The sequence below is a fragment of the Bombina bombina genome, chromosome 1 (assembly GCF_027579735.1).
Source record: "Bombina bombina isolate aBomBom1 chromosome 1, aBomBom1.pri, whole genome shotgun sequence".
NCBI lineage: Eukaryota > Metazoa > Chordata > Amphibia > Anura > Bombinatoridae > Bombina > Bombina bombina.
This window is the reverse complement of record NC_069499.1, coordinates 206,783,156-206,807,526: the sequence shown is the minus strand read 5'-3', so window position 1 is coordinate 206,807,526 and position 24,371 is coordinate 206,783,156.

Here is a 24,371-nt window from a genome sequence, read left to right as displayed (position 1 = left end):
CCTAACGCAGCCCCATTGTTTCCTATGGGGTAAGAAAATTTACTTCTGCACCTAACACCCTAACATGAACCCCGAGTCTAAACACCCCTAATCTTACACTTATTAACCCCTAATCTTCCGCCCCCACTATAGCTGACACCTACATTATAATTATTAACCCCTAATCTGCCGCTCCGGACACCGCAGCCACCTACATTATACTTATAAACCCCTAATCTGCTGCCCCCAACATCGCCGACACCTACATTATAGTTATTAACCCCTAATCTGCCCCCCCAACATCGCCGCAACTATATTAAATGCATTAACCCCTAATCTGCCGCCGCCAATGTCGTCGCCACTATAATAAAGTTATTAACCCCTAAACCTAAGTCTAACCCTAACCCCCTAACAAATATAATTTAAATTAAACAAAATTAATTTAACATAATTAAATAAATGAATCCTATTTAAAACTAAATACTGTACTTACCGATAAAATAAACCCTAAGATAGCTACAATATAACTAATAGTTACATTGTAGCTAGCTTAGGATTTATTTTTATTTTACAGGCAACTTTGTATTTATTTTAACTAGATAGAATAGTTATTAACTATTTAATAACTACCTAGCTAAAATAAGTACAAAATTACCTGTAAAATAAATCCTAACCTAAGTTACAATTATACCTAACACTACACTATCATTAAACTAATTACCTAAACTACCTACAATTAATTACAATTAAATAAAATAAACTAAATTACAAAAAAAAAACCCCACTAAATTACAGGAAAAAAAAAGAATTGCAAGTATTTTAAACTAATTACACCTAATCTAATCCCCCTAATAAAATAAAAAAGCCCCCAAAATAAAAAAAAAATTCCCTACCCGATACTAAATTACAAATAGCCCTTGAAAGGGCCTTTTGCTGGGCATTGCCCCAAAGTAATCAGCTCTTTTACCTGTAAAAAAGAATACAATACCCCCCCCCATTATTACAACCCACCACCCACACACCCCTACTATAAAACCCACCCAATCCCCCCTTAAAAAAACCTAACACTAACCCCCTGAAGATCACCTACCTTGAGCCGTCTTCACCCAGTCGGGCACAAGTGGTCCTCCATACGGCAGAAGTCTTCATCCGATCGGGGCAGAAGAGGTCCTCCAGATGGTAGAAATCTTCATCCAAATGGCATCTTCTATTTTCATCCTTCCAGAGTGGAGCGGGTCCATCTTCAATCCAGCCGACGCGGAGCATCCTCTTCAAACGAAGTCCTAACGAAGAATGAAGGTTCCTTTAAATGACATCATCCAAGATGGCGTCCCTTGAATTCTGATTGGCTGATAGAATCCTATCAGCCAATCGGAATTAAGGTAGGAAAAATCCTATTGGCTGATGCTATCAGCCAATCAGAATTAAGTTCAATCTGATTGGCTGATCCAATCAGCCAATAGGATTGACCTTGCATTCTATTGGCTGATTGGAACCCAATCAGTATTGCTTTTAGGTATTACATTTTTTCGGTGATGCAGCAGGCATTTGAAAGTGAGTGGAATGTGTCTCCATGGCCAAAAGCATAGATGATGAAGGAAAAATAAAAAGAGAGAAGCGCTCAACCTGGGAATGAACAATAACATAATAACTTGTTCTATGGCTAGATACCACCCAAGAAGCAGCCTCTTTTTGCTCAACATGTGCCTTTCCCAGAGAAGATCTTTCCTGAAGCATATCAGTCTGATCCTGACTTAACAGTGCAGTCCAGCCCCGAAATAACAGGCATTCCCTCTCTGAACGAGAGAAACAGCAAAACCTCAGACGTATGTTTCGGCCTATTGTGGGCCTCGTCAGTGAGGTGCAGCCTTATCCTTCTAAGCACACTGAGCAATGGGTCCACATCTGGATTCCCGCATCACACTAGGCGAGACTTCCCTAAGTGTCATAATTTGCATACATAAAAAGACAGAAGCGCTCAACCGGGGAAGGAACAATAGCATAATAGCTTGTTCTATTGCTAGTTACCACCCAAGAAGCAGCCTCTTTTTGCTCAACGTGTGCCTTTAATTCAACCTATATTATTTTGAATGCAGAAATTTTGAAAGGTAGTTTTTAGTTGCTAAGATATATAATAATATATAATCACCTAGATTACGAGTTTTGCGTTGTGGCTTTTAACACTGAAAAAATGGCAATTTCAGCGTAATAGCCAGGACCGCATATTACGAGTTGATATACCGCAAGCATTTTAGCCTGTAAGGCAACGTCATCAGCCAATAGGATTTTTTTTCTACCTTAATTCCGATTGGCTGATAGAATTCTATCAGCCAATCGGAATCTAAGGGATGCCATCTTGGATGACGTCACTTAAAGGAACCGTCATTCAGTAAGAAGACTTTGTTTGAAGAGGATGTTCTACGTCGGATGTGTTGAAGATGGTCCCGCTCCGTGTCGGATGGATGAAGATAGAAGATGCCATCTGGATGAAGACTTCTGCCCGTCTGGAGGACCATCTCACCCAGCTTGGATGAAGACTTCTCCCGGCTTCGTTGAGGACTTCGGTCCGGTTGGATGAAGACTTCTGCCGCTTCCTAGAGGATGGATGTCCGGGCTTCAGAACAGTAAGTCGATCTTCAGAGGGGTTAGTGTTAGGTTTTTTAAGGGTCTATTGGGTGGGTTTTATTTTTTAGATTAGGGTTTGGGCCGCAAAAGAACTAACTGTCCTTTTAAGGGCAATGCCCATCCAAATGCCCTTTTCAGGGCAATGGGGAGCTTAGGCTTTTTTAGATAGTATTTTATTTGGGGGGGGGGGGTTGGTTGTGTGGGTGGTGGGTTTTACTGTTGGGGGTTGTTTGTATTTTTTTTTACAGGTAAAAGAACTGATTAATTTGGGGCAATGCCCCGCAAAAGGCACTTTTAAGGGCTATTGATAGTTTAGTTTAGGCTAGGGTGTTTTTATTTTAGGGGGGCTTTTTTATTTTGATAGGGCTATTAGATTAGGTGTAATTAGTTTATTATTTTCTGTAATTTAGTTTTTTTTTGTACTTTAGCTAATTTAATATAATTTATTTAATTGTTGTTAATTTAGTTAATTTATTTTATTATAGTGTAGTGTTAGGTGTTATTGTAACTTAGGTTAGGTTTTATTTTACAGGTACTTTTGTATTTATTTTAGCTAGGCAGTTATTAAATAGTTAATAACTATTTAATAACTATTTTACCTAGTTAAACAAATACAAACTTGCCTGTAAAATAAAAATAAACCCTAAGCTTGATACAATGTAACTATTAGTTATATTGTAGCTAGCTTAGGGTTTATTTTACAGGTAAGTATTTAGTTTTAAATAGGAATTTTTTAGGTAATGATAGTAATTTTTATTTAGATTTATTGTAATTATATTTAAGTTAGGGGGTGTTAGGGTTAGACTTAGGTTTATGGATTAATACATTTAGTATAGTGGCGGTGACATTGGGGGTGGCAGATTAGAGGTTAATAAATATAATGTAGGTGTCGGTGATGTTGGGGGCAGCAGATTAGGGGTTAATAAGTGTAAGATTAGGGGTGTTTAGACCTGGGGTTCATATTAGGGTGTTAGGTGTAAACATAAATTTTATTTCCTCATAGGAATCAATAGGGCTGCGTTACTGAGTTTTACGCTGCTTTTTTGCTTTTTTTCTCAGCCGGCTCTCCCCGTTGATTCCTATGTGGAAATCGTGCACAAGCACGTATGACCAGCTCACCACTGAATTAAGCAGTGCTGGTATTGGAGTGCTGTAAGTAGCAAAATTTTGCTCAACGCTAACTTCTTGCTTGTTAACACTGGGTTTTTAAAAACCGTAATACCAGCGCTGTAGGTAAGTGAGCGGTGAGAGAAAACTGCTCGTTAGCACCGCATAGCCTCTGACGCAAAACTCGTAATCTAGCCGACTAAGATTACAAAAATAAACAAAATTATCAAAAATAAAAACAATTACACCTAATCTAATAGCCCTATAAAAATAAAAATGCCCCTCCAAAATAAAAACACCCCCTAGCCTACAATAAGCTACGAAAAGCCCTAAAAGGGCCTTTTGTAGGGCATTGCCCTAAAGAAATCAGCTCTTTTACCTGTAAAAAAATACAAAGTCCCCCCAACAGTAAAACCCACCACCTAACCAACCCCCAAAATAAAAACCAAACTCTTGAAAAAACCTAAGCTACCCATTGTCTCTAAAGGGGTATTTGTATGGGCATTGCCCTTAAAAGGGCATTTAGCTCTTTTGCATTGCCCTCAAAAGGGCATTCAGCTCTTTTTCCAAGTCCAAAGCCCTAATCTAAACAAAAAAAACAACCATTTTTTTTTTAAAAAAAAAACTAACACTAACCCCAGAAAATCTACTCACGGTTTCTGAAGTCCGGACATCCATCTTCATCCAGGAGGCAAGGTCGTCATCCAGACGGCGAGATCTTCATCCATTCCGGGGGCGTCTTCTATCTTCATCCCGGCGGCACAGAGCGTAGCCATCCTGGTAACTGATCCTAACATGCACGGAGCATCCTCTTCATACGGTCGCCGCCGTACTCTGAAGTTGAATGCAAGGTAGCCATTTCAAAATGGCGTCCTTTGCATTCCTATTGGCTGATTTCTTTCTTCAAATTCAAATCAGCCAATAATAGGATGAGAGCTTCTGAAATCCTATTGGCTGTTCAAGCCTTAATGCCACCATATTGCACGCAAAAGGAGGCTTTTTAGAAACTTGTAATGGCAGCGCTATGGGGGGTGAAATAATGTAACTTTTGTTGCGTTCGTTTCGCACCCTGTTTAGCTCAAAGCTCGTAATCTAGGTGAATGTGTTTTATGTTCCTTTAAAGGGAAATACAAGTGCAAAAAGAAAATGCTTTAATATGTTAGAGCATTTTTCATTGTACTATTGATTATGTATACCTACATGTGTAACCCCTGTGTAGGGGATAACATCAGCTCATGAGAAGTAATGAACTATTGGGAGCTAGCTGAACTCATTTAGTGAGACAATGACAAGAAAAAAATGTGTGTAGCCCCCAGTCACCTGGTAGCTCCCTGTTGTGCATTACTGATGAGGATGTACACATACTTTTTAAAAGCAAGATGAAAATAAAATAGAATAATATATCAGCAAATTCTAAAACAAATTAACACCTCATTTGCTACCATTCGGCTAGATTTAGAGTTTTGTCGGTAAAGACCCTCGGTGCTAACGCTGTTTTTTTTTTCAGCACACCCTTAAGACAACGCTGGTATTTAGAGTTGTCTGAATGGCTGTGTTAGCCTCAGAAAAGGGAGCGTTGAGCATAATTTAGCTACACTTCTACTCTCCATACCAGCGTTGCCTACGGTAGCGGTAAGCTGGAAAAACTTGCTCGTGCACGATATCCCCATAGGACACAATAGGGCTGAGCTGGCTAAAAAAAATACTAACATCTGCAAAAAAGCAGTGTTCAGCTCCTAACACAGCCCCATTCTTTCCTATGGGGAAACACTTTCTAAGTCTACACCTAACACCCTAACATGAACCCCGAGTCTAAACACCCCTAATCTTACACTTATTAACCCCTAATCTGCCTCCCCCGCTATCGCTGACACCTACATTATATTATTAACCCCTAATCTGCCGCCCCCGCTATCGCTGACACCTGCATTATATTATTAACCCCTAATCTGCCACTCCGGACACCGCCGCAACCTACATTATAGCTATGAACCCCTAATCTACTGCCCCTAAGGTCGCCGACACCTATATTATATTAATTACCCCCTAATCTACCCCAAACAATGTCGCCGCCACCTACCTACACTTATTAACCCCTAATCTGCTGACCGGACATCGCCACCAGTATAATAAATGTATTAACCCCTAAACCGCCGCACACTCCCGCCTCAAAAACACTATAATAAATTGTATTAGCCCCTAATCTGCCCTCCCTAACATCGCCGCCACCTACCTACAAATATTAACCCCTAATCTGCCGCCACCAACGTCGCCGCTTCTATAATAAAGTTATTAACCCCTAAACCTAAGTCTAAGCCTAACCCTAACACCCCCTTAAGTTAAATATAATTTAAATTAATCAAAATAGATTAACTATAATTAAATAAATTATTCCTATTTAAAACTAAATACTTACCTATAAAATAAACCCTAATATAGCTACAATATAACTAATAGTTACATTGTAGCTATTTTAGGATTTATATTTATTTTACAGGCAACTTTGTATTTATTTTAATTAGGTACATAATTAGGTACAATAGCTATTAAATAGTTAATAACTATTTAATAGCTACCTAGTTAAAATAATTACAAAATTACCTGTAAAATAAATCCTAACCTAAGTTACAAATACACCTAACACTACACTATCAATAAATTAATTAAATAAATTACCTACAATTAGCTAAGCTAAACTAAAATACAATTAAATAAACTAATCTATAATACAAAAAAAACCACTAAATTACAGAAAATATGTTTTTTTACAAGAAGTTTAAACTAATTACACCTAATCTAAGCCCCCTAATAAAATAAAAAGCCCCCAAAATAATAAAATGTCCTACCCTATTCTAAATTACAAAGTAATAAGCTCTTTTTACCCAGCCCTTAAAAAGCTTTTTTTGCTGGGCATTGCCCCAAAGAAATCAGCTCTTTTACCTGTAAATAAAAATACAACCCCCCAAGCATTAAAACCCACCACCCACATACCCCTACCTTAACCCACCCAAACCACCCTTAAATATACCTAACACTAACCCCCAGAAGATCTCCCTACCTTGAGTCGTCTTTCACCCAGCTGAGCCAAATTCTTCATCCAAGCGGAGCAAGAAGAGGTCCTTCATCCGGTAGACAGTCTTCATCCAAACGGGGCAAGAAGAGGTCGTCCAATCGGATTGACCTTGCATTCTATTGGCTGATCGGAACAGCCAATAGAATGCAAGGTCAATCAGTTTGGCTGATTGGATCAGCCAATCGGATTGAACTCAATCTGATTGGCTGATTCAATCAGCCAATCATATTTTTCTTACCTTAATTCCGATTGGCTGATAGAATCCTATCAGCCAATCGGAATTCGAGGGATGCCATCTGGTCTTGGATGAGCGTCCCTTAAAGGAAACGTCATTCGTCGTTAGTCCGTTGGTTGAAGAGGGTGGCTCCTCGTCAGCTGTATGGAAGATGGCTCCGCTCCACTCCGGATGGATGAAGATAGAAGACCCCCGCTTGGATGAAGACTTCTACCGGAAGGGAGGATCTCTTCTTGCCCCCGTTTGGATGAAGACTTCTGACCGGATGAAGGACCTCTTCTTGTCCCGCTTGGATGAAGACTTCTACCGGATGAAGGACCTCTTCTTGCTCCGCTTGATGAAGAATTCGGCACGGCTGGGTGAAGACGACTCAAGGTAGAGAGATCTTCTGGGGGTTAGTGTTAGGGTTTATTTAAGGGGGTTTGGGTGGGTTAGAGTAAGGGGTATGTGGGTGGTGGGTTTTAATGTTGGGGGGTTGTATTTTTATTTACAGTGTAAGAAGAGCTGATTACTTTGGGGCAATGCCCCGCAAAAAGCCTGTTTAAGGGCTGGTAAAAGAGCTGATTACTTTGTAATTTAGAATAGAGTAGGGCATTTTAATTATTTTGGGGGGATTTTATATTTTTATTAGGGGGCTTAGATTAGGTGTAATTAGTTTAAACTTCTTGTAAAAACTTTTTATTTTCTGTAATTTAGTGTTTGGGGTTTTTTTGTATTATAGATTAGTTTATTTAAATGTATTTTAGTTTAGCTAAGTGTAGATAATTTATTTAATTAATTTATTGATAGTGTAGTGTTAGGTGTATATGTAACTTAGGTTGGATTTATTTTTACAGGTAATTTTGTAATTATTTTAACTAGGTAGCTATTAAATAGTTATTAACAATTTAATAGCTATTGTACCTAGTTAAAATAAATACAAGATGCCTGTAAAATAAATATAAATATTAAAATCCTAAAATAGCTACAATGTAAACTATTAGTTATATTGTAGCTATATTAGGGTTTATATTATAGGAAAGTATTTAGGTTTTAAATAGGAATAATTTAATTAATTATAGTTACATTTATTTTGATTAATTTAAAGTTATATTTAACTAAGGGGGGTGTTAGGGTTAGGGTTAGACTTAGGGTTTAGGGGGTAATAAATTTATTATAGAATCGGCGACATTGGGGGGCGGCAGATAGGGGTTTAATATTTGTAGGTAGGTGGCGGCGATGTTAGGGAGGGCAGATTAGGGGTTAATACTATTTATTATAGTGTTTGCAAGGTGGGAGTGCGACGGTTTAGGGGTTAATACATTTATTATAGTGGCGGGTGAGGTCTGTTGGCAGATTGGGGGTTAATAAGTGTAGGTAGGTTGGCGCGACGTTGGGGGGGCAGATTAGGGGCTATTAAATATAATGTAGGGTGTGTGCGATGTTAGGGGGCAGCAGATTAGGTGTTCATAGGGTAATAATGTAGGTTGCAGCGGTGTCCGGAGCGCAGATTAGGGTTAAAAAAATGTATTATAGGGTTGGCGATTGTGGTGGGGCCTCGGTTTAGGGGTTCATAGGTAGTTTATGGGTGTTAGTGTACTTTATAGCACAGTAGTTAAGAGCTTTATGTGCCCGCGTTAGCCCATAAGCTCTAACTACTGACTATTTTTTTGCGGTTGGAGTCTTGTCGGTAGAGGGTCTACCGCTCACATTCTTCGAAGACTCTAAATACCAGCGTTAGGCAAATCCCATTGAAAAGATAGGATACGCAATTGACGTAAGGGGATCTGGCCGGTAGCCTCGAGTCGCAGAAAGAAAGTGAGCGGTAGACCCTTTCCTGCCTGACTCTAAATACCAGCAGGCGGTAAAAAGCAGCGTTAGGACCCCTTAATGCTTCTTTTGACGGCTAACGCCAAACTCTAAATCTAGGCGATTGTTTTTTCAGTAGCCTCATTTGGAGGAGCCAATCTGGGCTTGAGTCCAAAACTAGCTGTGGTTACAGTGTATAAGTAAAAAGTGCTTTGTTATTGAGGTTATTATCGGCTTAAGTCAATTAAAGGGGACACTGAACTCAAAATGTTTTCTTTGTGATTCAGATAGAGCATGCAATTTTAAGCAACTTCTAATTTACTCCTATTATTAAATTTTTCTTCATTCTCTTGGTATGTTTATTTGAAAAAGCAAGAATGTAAGTTTAGATGCCGGCCCATTTTTGGTGAACAACCTGGGTTTTCCTTGCTGATTGGACAGAACCAATAAACAAGTGCTGTCCATGGTCCTGAACCAAAATTTGCTGGCTCCTTAGCTTAGATGCCTTCTTTTTTCAAATAAAGATAACAAGAGAACGAAGAAAAATTGATAATAGAAGTAATTTAGAAAGTTGCTCAAAATTGCACGCTCTATCTGAATCATGAAAGAAAAAATGTGGGGTTCAGTATCCCTTTAAGGGAAGATATGAGGTTAGCCTTGAAAAATCGTAATTGCGCGCTAACCTGCACACATAAATTTTTTACCTTCTGCTGGTATTTGCGCACAAGCTAAAGCTCTAAATAGCATAACACTTGTAATCTGACTCTAAATACATTTCATTCACCTCCTCTTATTAGATGTGTCTTGGTTAAACTGGAGGTATTGTAGGAGAGTTGCTGCACATGTGCAAAACACGTCAACCAGTTATATTTAAAAATGGCAGCACACATGACTAGTGGGAGACGGGAGTAACCTCAATACTATTCTGATAACATGTATTTTAGTGTTAAAAATCCCTTAAATTAAACTAAAAGTGTATTAAAATTGCATGTTCTGAAAGTTTAATTTGACTTGTATTATCCCTTTATAGAACTGGAATGAAGGCCTTGGTTTATATTAATGTTTTTCTGTGAGATTGTGTCCAGATTGGATTTACAGCAGCATAAACTAATTGAATAACACTTTAAATCACAGTTACAAAACTTAATAAATCAAACAGACAGTAGAAAAGACGCATTTACTCAAGAAACATTCTTCTCACATTCGGAAACAGCTACATACAGCTTGAGATTTATAACAGCTCAGAGATTAATAGTCCCACTAATGTTCTCTGGCAGAAAACTTGGACCCCAAATCAACAAACTAACAGTTGGACTGTTCCTCTGTTCAGTAAAGGGACTCAATAACAGGAGCAATTGAAAATAAATTTAATTTAAATAATACCTTTGTTTATCCGTATTCGCCTCCTTACTGATTTTGTTTAACGTAATAAATAAATTTGCTCATAATATCTGTTCTCAGAACGCTGTTTAGTACTTTTAAAATGTTTTAATTGTGGTTGTTAAAAAACAGAGAGATGACAATATACATATAACATTTGTTTTTAAAATCTGTCTATATTTCCTAAAGAGGTGCATTGTCCTCTTAGATAATAATTAATATTTAACAAAATACAAGTAATTTCTTTCTCGGAATGTCCTATCAAAAAGGTTATTTGTAGTTAGGCGCAATGACCATAGATCAAATAAATTTGCACTCGGGACTTTGATATTGTTTAGTACCTAAAGACATGTATAATTTACTTTACCTTAAACTCAATGCTGGAATTTGTTGCATTCCTATTGGCCGAAAGGTTCCAATCAGCCAATAGGATTAGAGCAGCTCTAATCCTATTGACTGATTGGAACCTTTCAGCCAATAGGAATCGCAAGGGACACCAGTTTGGATGATGTCACTTGCATTCAAGTTTCAGTTTATGGTGGAGACTGTATTGAAGAGGAGCTCTGCACCGTATGTTTCAGGATGGACCCGCTCCGCGCCAGATGGATGAAGATAGAAGATGCCTTCTGGATGAAGGCTTCACCGGCTGGATGAAATTGGAAGAGGCTGTCCGGATGAAGACTGGATGGATCCTTCAAGCAGGACTTCAAGAACTGTAAGTGGATCGGATCGTCGGGGGTTAGTGTTTATTTAAGGGTTTTTTGGGTGGTTTATTTTAGATAGGGTCTGGGCATGTAAAAGAGCTTTTCAGGGCAATGGGGAGCTTAGGTTATTTTAGATAGGGTTTTTATTTGGGGGGTTGGTTGGTTGGGTGGTGGGTTTTATTGCTGGGAGTGTTTGTATTTTTTTTTACAAGTAAAAGAGCTGATTTCTTTTGGACAATGCCCCACAAAAGGCCCCTTTAAGGGCCATTGGTAGTTTATTGTGGGCTAGGGTCTTTTTATTTTGGGGAGGCTTTTTTATTTTGATAGGGCTATTAGATTAGGTGTAATTCTTTTTTATTTTTGAAAATGTGGTTTGTTTGTTTTTCGTAATTTAGTGTTTTTTATTTTTTGTGGAGTGCTATTTAATGCTCCCGCTCCTGTGTTAACTCTACTAGAAGTAAGCCTTTTGCACACATTGGGAAGCGCTCCTGTTACAAGTTGAAAGTAAAAGCCAAACTACTAACGCACAAACCCAATCGCATTTTCTCAAGTACGCTAACATTCCAATGTCCTTCATATAGAAGAATATGCTCTATTTATTCAAAAATATATGTATATATATATATATATATATATATATATTAGGGATGCACCGATACCGACACTAGTATCGGTATCGGTACCGATACCAAGTATTTGCATAAGTACTTGTACTCGTGCAAATGCACCAATACTTAAACCGATACCTCCACTTCCTACCCATATGCTATCTTGTGGCATTTTTTCAAACTGCATGTTCCCATTTCATTTTAAACTGGAGAGGAGACTAAACTAAAAATTGTTCACCACTGTTCTGCCAATACAAATTGCTGTTATTTGTATTATTGTAGTAGAGATCACTGTACCTCGTTCAGACAAACCCCTGAAGTACTGGGCAGTTAATAAACAGATCTCCAGCTCTGGCTAAAATGGCCCAAAAATATCTTTCTGCCCCATGCTAGTAGTGTGGAAAGTGAAAGACTGTTCAACTTAGAGTCAAACCTCCATACAAATGTTAGATTGATGTTATATAACAGCCCTACAACCCAATTGCATCACCCCTTTAAATGTAATATTTTATTGTAATATTTTTTATTCATAAACATGTTCAGTGAACTTTTTTATTATTTCATAATGTCTTTTGAATTACAGTCCTTTATAATTATAAAGAAGGAATCTTAAATAATTAGTCTGTATTGTGCTCGGTAAACTGTCACATGACATAAAAAAATGACCTAAAAAAAAAGTTATTGGTATCGGCGAGTATTTGAAAACAAGTATCGGTACTTGGTTATTGGTATCGGTGCAACCCTAATATATAATATATATATATATATATATATATATATATATATATATATATATATATATGAATATCTAGTTAGAACATATTCCCCTTACGTGAAGAACATTGAATGTGAAAATTTACATTAAATACATTAAATACACAGTATAACACTTTATTAAATATGTTTTTATGTGTTTTCAGCTACTTAGCTGCAAAGAGATCCGATGCACTTATATTTATATATATATATATATATATATATATATATATATATAATATAATATATATATATATATATATATATATATATGTCTATATGTGTTGTACATATGTATTTATGTGTTTATATGTGTATATATGTCTGTAAATACATATAAATACATATGTTTTTTTTTCTTCCCCGAGACCTCATATTTTGGACCCTTATAACTTTTTTGTGCAACATTCTTTTTAAAATATTTTTTATTAGATAGTGTAACTGAGGTGTAACTGCACTTTTAAATGTATTTTTGATGTGTTTTGTGATACTTTTTTGTTTCACGAAACAGTTAACCAGAGCTCTGAGATTTTAGCCTAAATCACGATTGCACTCACATGTTCGCATTTACTTTCAATTTGTAATACGAGCTCATCTTCTGACACACAGAAACAGTTGCAAACAAATCTGATATTTGCGCAACTGTTATCGTGCCACTCGTCATCTTTCCCATTATGTGATGACATTTTATGAAGCATTGAAATGGTTCGTTCAGATCTGGTATATATACTGTACAGTTATCCCAGTTATATACAGGTAGCCGTCAGTTAACGCCGGGGTTAGGTATCAGAAGGAATGGTTGTAAATTGAAACCCAGTTTATAATGTAAGTCAATGGGAAGTGAGGGAGTTAGGTTCCAGGCCCCTCTCAAAATTGTCATAAGTAACACCTAATACTGTACACTATTTTTAAAGATTTGAAATTAAGAATTTAAATGCTAAACAGCATTATAAACCTAATAAAATAGATCGTATCATCATCAAACTAAGTTTAATGAACACAAACATTTACTAACAGCACCTAATAAAATTATCATATAAACACAGAGTTTATCATCATCAATCTAAGTTTAATGAACAAAAACATTTTCTAAACAGCACCTAATAACATAATTACACAACAGGCTGTATCATCATCAAACTAAGTTTAATGAACAAAAACATTTGCTAACAGCACCTAATAAAATTATCACACAAACACAGACTGTATCATCATCAATCTAAGTTTAATGAACAAAAACATTTGCTGAACAGCACCTAATAACATAATTACACAACAGGCTGTATCATCAAACTAAGTTTAATGAACAAAAACGTTTCTTTACTTGCCTTTTTCTGCAAATTGTTCTCTGCATTGAGTCTGCAGCTAAGGGAAGTGGCTGCTAGAACTTGTTCCTTTGAAAGCTGATCCATTGATCACATCTGGCTTGCTTGGATTTGTATCTCTTTGCTGCAACACAAGCGGAAAGCTCCACCTACTGGCTATTTTAATGAATGCACTGCTTCTCAATTTTCAATAGCAGTCAATGCTTTTCAATAGCAGTCACATGACTAAAAAAAAGGGCGTTGTACTGAAATGGCCCAAATTGAACCATTGTAAACTGAGGGCCACCTGTATATAATAGATATATAGAGGCCTATTTATGAAAGGTCTTGCCGACCTGATCTGACAGTGCGGATCATGTCTGAAAGACCTCGCTAAATGCAGAGAGCAATACGCTCTCCGTATTCAGCATTGCACCAGCAGCTCACAAGAGCTGCTGGTGCAATGCCGCCCCCTGCAGACTCGCGGCCAATCGGCCGCCAGCTGGGAGGTGTCAATCAACCCGATCGTACTCGATCGGGTTTATTTTCGGCGATGTGTGTCCGCCTTATCAGAGCAGGTGGACACGGTTATGGAGCAGCGGTCTTTAGACCGCTGCTTCATAACTGGTGTTTCTGGCGAACCTGCAGGCCCGTGTTCTGGCGAACACGGGCCCTCAAGCTCCACCTAGAGCTTGATAAATGGGCCTCAGTATCTCTATCTGAGCAGATATAAATTAATTAATTTCAGTATTTTTAAATGCATAATGTACATTATGTTTTTAATTAAACTTAAAGGGACAGTCTAGTCAAAATTAAACTTTCATGATATAGATAGGGCATGACATTTTAAATAACTATCCAATTGACTTTTATCATTAAATTTGCATGGTCCTTGGTGGTATTTTTCAAAAGCTACCCCTAGGTAGGCTCAAACTGATTTCTAAACCGTTGAAAACCGCCTCTTAGCTGAGAGCATCTTGAAAGATTTTCACAGTTAGACAGTACTAGTTCATGTGTGTCATATAGATAACAGTGTGCTCACTCCCTTAGAGTTATTTAGGAGTCTGCACTGATTGACTAAAATGCATGTCTATCAAAAGCACTGAGATAAGGGGGCAGTCTGCAGAGGTTTAGATACAAAGTAATCACATGGCTCCCCAAATCAACACAGACTGTGGAAACTTCACACTGGACTTCAAGCATCTTGCAGTGTGTGCCTCTCCATTCTTCCTCCATACTCTGGGTCCTTGATTTCAAAATGATATGCAAAATTTGCTCTTATCAGAAAAGAGGACTTTAGACCACTGAGCAACAGACCAGGTCTGTTTTTCTCTCAGCCCAGGTAAGACTCTTCTGACATTGTTTGTTGTTCAGGAGTGGCTTGACAAGAGGAATATGACATTTGAAGCCCATGTCCAGGATCCGTCTGTGTGTGGTGGCTCTTGATGCACTGACTCCAGCCTCAGTCCACTCCTTGTGAAAGTCCCCAACACTTTTGAATGGCCTTTTCTTGACAATCCTCTACAGGCTGCGGTCATCCCTGCTGCTTGTGCACCTTTTTCTTCCACACTTTTCCCTTCCACATAACTTTCTATTAATGTGCTTTGATACAGCACTTTGGAAACATCCAACCTCTTTACAAATACCTTTTGAGGCTTTCCCTCCTTATGGAGGGTGTCAATGATGATTTTCTGCACAACTGTCAGGTCAGCAGTCTTTCCCATGATTGTGATTCCTACTGAATCAGACTGAGAGACCATTTAAAGGCTCAGGAACCATTTGCAGGTGTTATGGCTTAATTAGCTAATTAGAGTGGGACACTTTGAGCCAAGAATATTGCACCTTTTCACAATATTCTAATTTTCTGATATTGTGGATTTGGGGTTTTCATGAGCTGTAAACCATAATCATCACAATTATGACAAATCATGGCTTGAACTATATTGTTTTGCATGTAATGAGTCTATCTGAAATATTAGTTTCACCTTTTAAGTTGCATTAGTGAAATAAATGAACTTTTGCACAATATTCAAATTTTTCGAGTTTCACCTGTAATATAACTGTGTTGGTTATGCAAAATTGGGGAATGGGTAATAACGGAATTATCTATTTTTTTAAACAATAAAAATTCTGGTGTAGACTGTCCCTTTAAGCAGTTTAATGACTCAATGAACTTTGTAATTAAATTGTAGAATAATTAAACAACTGGAGTTAAACAAACTATAACAGTTGAACACTGGCATTCTTCCTATGTGCATTTCTGCGCATTGTTCCACAACTATTCAGGAAGAAGGCACCGCAAGCCGCATTCGGCTCTTTTTAGAGCCACAATTAATATTGTGAAAGTGCAACACAGTAAGATCTGTCCAGATCAAAGTGTATTGCACTTTAATAAGAAAAATTTCAGCACCGAAAAGAGACTAATACACTTCTTCCTTATTAGTTGTGTTACAATGTGCACAGATGCACATATCTACTTTCTACCTTGGAAATAAAATATTGTAGCGAATATTGGCTGTTGCAGACGTTCCGACAATTGTTTTGTACACGTAGGATGCTTTGTTTTGATCCTTAAGTCCAGTTTAACCAATAAAAGCTCAATGGGGTTTGAGTCTGGAGGTAGTGCAGGTAATTCCATTATTTAAAGCCTACCATCTTGTTCTTTTCTTCTAAGATAGTTCTGACTTAGCTTCCAGGCATGTTTTGGTTCATAGTGTTTCCATAGTATGAACCACTGAAAAACTAGGCATTTACCAGATGATAATGTTGTAGTGGTTTAAAGTGCCACTCACTCTGAGTAAATTACTGACTCTGGATGTAAAAAACATGTAAAAAAAAAATACATAAATAATAAATGCATCATGCTTCCTCTCCCATATTTGAAACTTGGTGTTACATAAGGAGGAGCCATCCTTTTGTTACTCAAGGCACTGTAAAATCCCAATGTGATTCCACAGAAGATTTCAATGTTTAATCAATAAATTCTTAAGTATAAGATCTTCCAGTTTTGAGTAGTCCACTGGTGATGTTTCATGTCCCAGATAAGACTTTTTTTTTAATTTTGCCATCTTAGCAACAACTCTCTTACTGGCACTCAACCTGTCAACCTTCAGTTCAAAGTCTTCTCTTCAAGCTGTGCTTGAAACTGATGTCCAGAGTATTGCCTTTCATACAAGCTTTTGTCTCTCAGAAACCTGTCTTCTGATTCTGTAGAGGCTTTGGGTCTGCTATTACTCTTCCTTTCAGAGTTTTCTTCAATTTACAAATGCCTTTTGATGGTATGGAACTGTATTCACTAACAAATTGACATTCTTTGCAATTTCTCTAAAGGAGAGACATGCATTTTTAAGGGTTATAGTTGTCTGGTTCCTTTGTTAATTGCCTTTTTCTCACCATTATTATAACAATATATTTCTTCATGCAGTGCAGTACTATTCAAATAATCCTTAGGATGGTGTGGTAACACAGTCTGTCTAACACTGCTTTTTTTTTACAGGCAGATGGTTTGTTAGTAATTACCAAAAGTTTGGAAACCTGAATGAATTGTTAGTATAAACTTTCACGGATTAATTTACTTCCATTGCTGCATAACAGCAGTAAGTTGTTAACACATTACTTGTTTTCTGAAAAAGACCTTTGTTTATTACTGAAATATACATCATTTTTTAAGTTCTTTGAAACCTAAACTTGTTTTTTTAACCTCTGTCAGTTTACCACTTACCTTTGTAACATTTCAGTTTATACACTGGGCTTGAACTGGTAAAATGTTAATAAAACTAAAAAAGTGGAGGTGTTCTAACACTTTTTACTGATAGTGTAGTTCAGAAAATGTTGGATCTTCTAACTCCTTGACTCTTGACCCACTATGGAGTGCACAAATTTGCTTCACTGGTATATATAAGAATAAAAAAATGAATGTTCTCATTTGCATTTTATTAGACTTTGCACAGCTCTCATGACGTTCAGCAGATTTGAAGCTATTGCAATATATTTAATATATTTAAAAAATATTGATAACCCATTTATCACTGTGTTTTCAAGTGCATTCAACACATATAAACACTACAGATACCTTGTATAGGGACAATTTAATAAAAAGTATTTCAAGGTTTTCAAATATTTTGTTAACTTGTTCTAATTCAACAGCCTTGACCTCTTGAAAACTTTTTGGCACTTGCGTATGGCAAATATTTAGTTCTGCTGCTTTAAAAAAAATCCTTGAGCGGCCTGGGAAATAAATGTTTCTTATAGATGTGTGTGTGAGTGATTAGAAACATTTTATATAAAACAAATTGCACTACTTTCACAAGGGTTAAACACACGAGTGAAGAACAGTCTTAAAAATTTCAGTTTCTTATCAAGAATCCACCAAGAAGTAAATACGGAGTTGTGGTCGCATATACTCACTAATGGCTAGTAGTATCCTACACTGGCGCTGCAAGGCATTTACCCGCTTTGAATCAGAATATCCTTTTAAAAAGATTCTTCTACATATACCGAATTTGAGAATCTTTACTAATTCAAAATGTTGCTCTGATAATGGATTTGAATGGCTTAGAAAACAAAGTTAAACATGTCCCATGTTTGATTATAGTGAGATATTTCAATTCTAAATCAGAACTATACCCCATAAACTCTAGTAGTATATTTTTTTATAAAAAAAAAATATATATATAGAAGGGAGACAAAAGGAGGTGCCACAATAGTGTGAGATTTTTTCAATTATGAATCTCTATTGCTATAAAATCCAAAGTGGTGTTTTTTTGGAAGGTGAACTAGTGCTAAATATGGAACCATAAATTGTTGAATTTCAGAGATTATACAATACTGACTATTTACCATGCAAGTTATAGAAAGTTACAATGAAACAAAAAATAATTTATTTTCCATTTAGTAAGGGACTTTTTGACATATTTGGGTATATCTGTAGAGATATTTCCTTCAACTGCTTGACCCTCTAAAGGTATATTTAGTATTTATCTGAATAACATACAGAAGAAGCGCTGAAATAGCTGTTAAAAGGACATTAAACACTTTGGGCTCGATGATATAAACTTCACCTGCTCAAAGCTACTTTTTCTCGCTAACTCTCGCAGTGCTTCCCCAGTGGAGTGATCGTAAAAAAGGGGCAGTCCCTGCAAGTGGCAAGAGGGCTCCTAATAAAAGTATTGGAGCTCACTGGGTAGGGACACTTTGCTCTTTAGAGTGAATATAGCAGGGAGCAGAAGGAGCACTTTAAAATTAAAATCCTGCACCCAATATAACTCACATTACAGGGAGTGCAGAATTATTAGGCAAGTTGTATTTTTGAGGATTAATTTTATTATTGAACAACAACCATGTTCTCAATTAACCCAAAAAACTCATCAATATCAAAGCTGAATAGTTTTGGAAGTAGTTTTTAGTTTGTTTTTAGTTATAGCTATTTTAGGGGGATATCTGTGTGTGCAGGTGACTATTACTGTGCATAATTATTAGGCAACTTAACAAAAAACAAATATATACCCATTTCAATTATTTCTTTTTACCAGTGAAACCAATATAACATCTCAACATTCACAAATATACATTTCTGACATTCAAAAACAAAACAAAAACAAATCAGTGACCAATATAGCCACCTTTCTTTGCAAGGACACTCAAAAGCCTGCCATCCATGGATTCTGTCAGTGTTTTGATCTGTTCACCATCAACATTGCGTGCAGCAGCAACCACAGCCTCCCAGACACTGTTCAGAGAGGTGTACTGTTTTCCCTCCATGTAAATCTCACATTTGATGATGGACCACAGGTTCTCAATGGGGTTCAGATCAGGTGAACAAGGAGGCCATGTCATTAGATTTTCTTCTTTTATACCCTTTCTTGCCAGCCACGCTGTGGAGTACTTGGACGCGTGTGATGGAGCATTGTCCTGCATGAAAATCATGTTTTTCTTGAAGGATGCAGACTTCTTCCTGTACCACTGCTTGAAGAAGGTGTCTTCCAGAAACTGGCAGTAGGACTGGGAGTTGAGCTTGACTCCATCCTCAACCCAAAAAGGTCCCACAAGCTCATCTTTGATGATACCAGCCCAAACCAGTACTCCACCTCCACCTTGCTGGCGTCTGAGTCAGACTGGAGCTCTCTGCCCTTTACCAATCCAGCCACGGGCCCATCCATCTGGCCCATCAAGACTCACTCTCATTTCATCAGTCCATAAAACCTTAGAAAAATCAGTCTTGAGATATTTCTTGGCCCAGTCTTGATGTTTCAGCTTGTGTGTCTTGTTCAGTGGTGGTCGTCTTTCAGCCTTTCTTACCTTGGCCATGTCTCTGAGTATTGCACACCTTGTGCTTTTGGGCACTCCAGTGATGTTGCAGCTCTGAAATATGGCCAAACTGGTGGCAAGTGGCATCTTGGCAGCTGCATGCTTGATTTTTCTCAGTTCATGGGCAGTTATTTTGCGCCTTGGTTTTTCCACACGCTTCTTGTGACCCTGTTGACTATTTTGAATGAAACGCTTGATTGTTCGATGATCACGCTTCAGAAGCTTTGCAATTTTAAGAGTGCTGCATCCCCCTGCAAGATATCTCACTATTTTTTACTTTTCTGAGCCTGTCAAGTCCTTCTTTTGACCCATTTTGCCAAAGGAAAGGAAGTTGCCTAATAACTATGCACACCTGATATAGGGTGTTGATGTCATTAGACCACACCCCTTCTCATTACAGAGATGCACATCACCTAATATGCATAATTGGTAGTAGGCTTTCGAGCCTATACAGCTTGGAGTAAGACAACATGCATAAAGAGGATGATGTGGTCAAAATACTAATTTGCCTAATAATTCTGCACTCCCTGTATTCTGTTTGCTCCATAGAGCATCTTACATTTGCCTATATTTTCGTATTTATGTTTTTTTCTATTAGGGTTATAAGTATTTTGAGTGTTTTGAGAATAGCTCGCCATCTTTTAGTTGGCGAGAAAAAAACTGTGAGATCTGCAGTGTGAAAATCTTTTTAGAATTACACTGGGATTAGAGAGACATTTTCATATGCGCCCATGGAATTGTTTGTGACAAGAGGTCACAATTTAAGATTGGAGAAAAGGAGATCTAATCTATTGCAATGGAAATGTTTTTTCACTGTAAGAGCAATAAAATTGTGGAACTCATTACCAAAGGAGGTAGTGAATGTGAATACCATAGATACATTTAAAAATTGTTTGGATATATTTCTGTCTAGAAACAGAATTCATGGATTGCTTGGATTAAATGGGTCACCTTTTAGTGGGATTATTACAGTTAACTGGAGCTTTTTGTAAGTATTTTACTGTATATTTGAATAGGTTGAACTCAATGGACTTCAGTCTTTTTTCAACCTCATCTGCTATGTTACTTCTCTTTTCCTCTGGTTGAGAAGTATAATTAATTTGCTTATGAGTCTCTCTCTCTCTCTCTCTCTCTCTCTCTCTCTCCTCTCTCTCTCTCTCTCTCTCTCTCTCTCCAGCTCCACAGCTGGATAGCAAAAACAGTGCTAATAGTACCTCAAAATTAATTAAAATAAAATATAAATATTGACCATGCCAAAAGAGTTGAAAAGAAAATTTTTGAGTGAGGCAAATATTGGTGTAATTCTGGATTTAATGGCAGAGGAATACAGTGAGCATCAGGTTGCTTCCATCCTTAACATTTTAAAGAGAATAGTTCATAAGAACAAGGTCAAGCTGCAGACATTATGGAAAACAAAGCTATAGACTGACAAAGGGTGAAAACAACTCTCCACTGCCCAGATTAATTCGAATTTCACTCAACAACCATAGGGGAAGGGCTGATGTTGTGCAAAGCTAGAAAAAAGCCCTTCATCAATGAGAAGAAAAAAAAGAGCCAGGCTGAAGTTGGCAAAAGATCATAAGGATTGGACCATAGAGGACTGGAGTAAGGTCATCTTCCAATGTTCAGCATTGCCCAACATCTGCTTGTCTAAAAGTTAGACTGAGACCTGGAGAGGCCTACAAGTCACTGTGTTTAGCACCCATTGTGAAATTTGGTGGAGGATTGGTGATGTTTTGGGGGTGCTTCAGCAAGTCTGAAATTGTGCAGATTTATCTTTGTGAAGGACACATGAATCAAGCCACATATAAGGTAATCCTGGAAGAAAACGCAATTCCTTCTACTCTGAGTATTGTTCCCCAACTCTGAGGATTGTTTTTTCTAGTACGACAATGCTCTATGCCACGCAGCCAGGTCAATCAATGTATGGATGGAGGATCATTAGTTCAAGACCCTGTCATGCCTGCCTAATCTCTAGACCTGAACCCCATTGAAAACTTCTGGAATGTGATCAAAAGAAAGATGGATGGTCACAACCATCAAACAAAGCCAAGCTGCTTATGCCAGAAGTGGCATAAAGTCACCCAACAGCATGGTGGATAGCATGTCAAGACACATGTAAACCATGATTGAAATTCAGGGTTATTCCCCCAAATATTGATTTCTGATCTCTTGCTAAGTTAAAACATTTTTGTATTGTGTTGTTTAAAAATTAATATGAACTTGTTTTCTTTGCATTATTCGAGGTCTGAAAACACTGCATCTTTTTTTATTTTGATCAGTTGTCATTTTCTGCAAATACATTTTCTAAATGACAATATTTTATTTGGAATTTGTGGGAAATGTTGTCAGTACTTTATAGAATAAAATAAAAACTGTTCCTGTTATGGATCCAGGGTTGCAGGGTAGGGATTCGTATTATGTGGGTGTGAGTTTTACAGGACTGTTTCAGCAAGAACGCAAGAGGTTATAAGAGGAGGACTTGATGGGAAACTGTTTTACTTTTAGTTATCTCACCCCCTCAAATGCTCTCAATCAACTCAAATGCTCACCCCCTCAAATGCTCTCAATCAACCACAACCCATATAACCTTAAATTTAGCTCATTCTCCCCTGTTACTGAGGAAGAAGTGTTGGCACTTATACTGCGCTCTCACCTCACTGCCTGTCCCCTTGACCCTATCCCCTTACAGCTACTCCCCTCCCTCTCTTCTACCCTTACCCCTATACTCACACACACTTTCAACCTCTCCCTCAGCACCAGTATATTTCCCTCATTGCTGAAACATGCACTGGTCACACCTATCCTCAAAAAACCTTCCCTTGATCCTACGTCCCCATCCAACTACCACCCTACTTCCCTCCTCCCTCTTGCATCAAAGCTTCTCAAAAAACTAGTTTATGCACGCCTATCCCATTTCCTTACAATAAACTCCCTCCTTGACCCACTGCAATCTGGATTTTGTCCCCATCACTCCACAGAAACAGCAATTGTTAAGGTTACCAATGACCTACTTACAGCAAAATCAAAAGGCCACTTCTCTCTGCTTATCCTACTTGATCTGTCTGCAGCCTTTGACACTGTTGACCACCCTCTTTTGCTACCAAAAACCCTCCAATCCTTCGGCATCTGTGACACAGCCCTCTCGTGGCTCTCTTCCTACCTGTCAAACCTTACCATTAGTGTAGCCTTCTCTGGGGCCTCCTCTCCCCGTCACCACTTTCTGTCGGAGTACCGCAAGGCTCTGTCCTCGGTCCCCTTCTTTTCTCAATCTACACGTCATCACTAGGTTCCCTAATAAAGTCCAACGGTTTACAATATCATTTGTATGCCGACGACACCCAAATCTACTTCTCTGTACCAGACCTATCTCCTTCCTAGCTAACCCGCTAACCTGTGTCACTAACTGTCTTTCTCACATCTCTAACTGGATGTCCTCTCACTACCTCAAGCTAAATCTCTCCAAAACTGAGCTCCTTATTTTCCCCCTTCTTCAAAACTCTCCACCCCGAATCATTGTCGACAACTCCATCCTTACCCCTACCCCCCATGCCAGATGTCTCTGGGTCACATTTGACTCAGATCTTTCTTTCACTCCTCACATTCAGTCCTTGGCTAAAGCCTGCCGCTTCCACCTTAAAAACATCTCTAAAATTAGACACAACTAAGATTTTAATCCAATCTCTCATTCTTTCCCACCTCGATTACTGCAACTCTGTCCTCTCTGGTCTCCCCACCTGCCACCTAGCTCCTTTACAATCCATAATGAATGCCTCTGCCAGACTCATCTTCCTTACACGTCGCTCTTCATCTGCTGCACCTCTCTGCCAATCCCTTCACTGACTTCCTCTTTTCTCTAGGATCAAACACAAAATTATCATTCTGACATACAAAGCCCTCAACTGCTCTGCTCCCCCCTATATCTCAGACCTTGTCTCCAGATATTCTCCCTCCCGTCCCCTTCGCTCTGCTCATGATATATATAAAAGCAACAATATCCATAGATTTAATATCAGCAGATGTTATATACGCAGTAAAATAAAGTGTTTAAACAGAGTAAGCATAAAATAGTTCACAAGGATAGCCTTTAGGGGCTAAATTTACTAAATGTTGAGCGGACATGATTCGCTATAGCAAATCATGTCTGCTCGACATCACTAGATGCTTCTGCATTTATCATTGCACAAGTATTTCTAGTGAAATGCTGCTAGCAAGGGGCTGTCAATCATCCCGATCATATTAAATCATAATGATTTCAATCCATCACCTAAAATGTGGAGGACAGGTTAAGGAGCAGCAGTCTTATGGTAATTAGCAGACTGCAAGTAGGATTGCAGAAAACTTTCAGTTTCTGGGGACACCTAAGTAGCACTTGTTAGCAGTGGTCTGGAATAAAAATAATAGTACACACAAATGTAGAATAAGCCCAGCACCAATCTTCCTTACTTTAATGCGGGTGCACGTCACAATGGAGTATCTGAACTTCCAAACACATATCCCAAATGA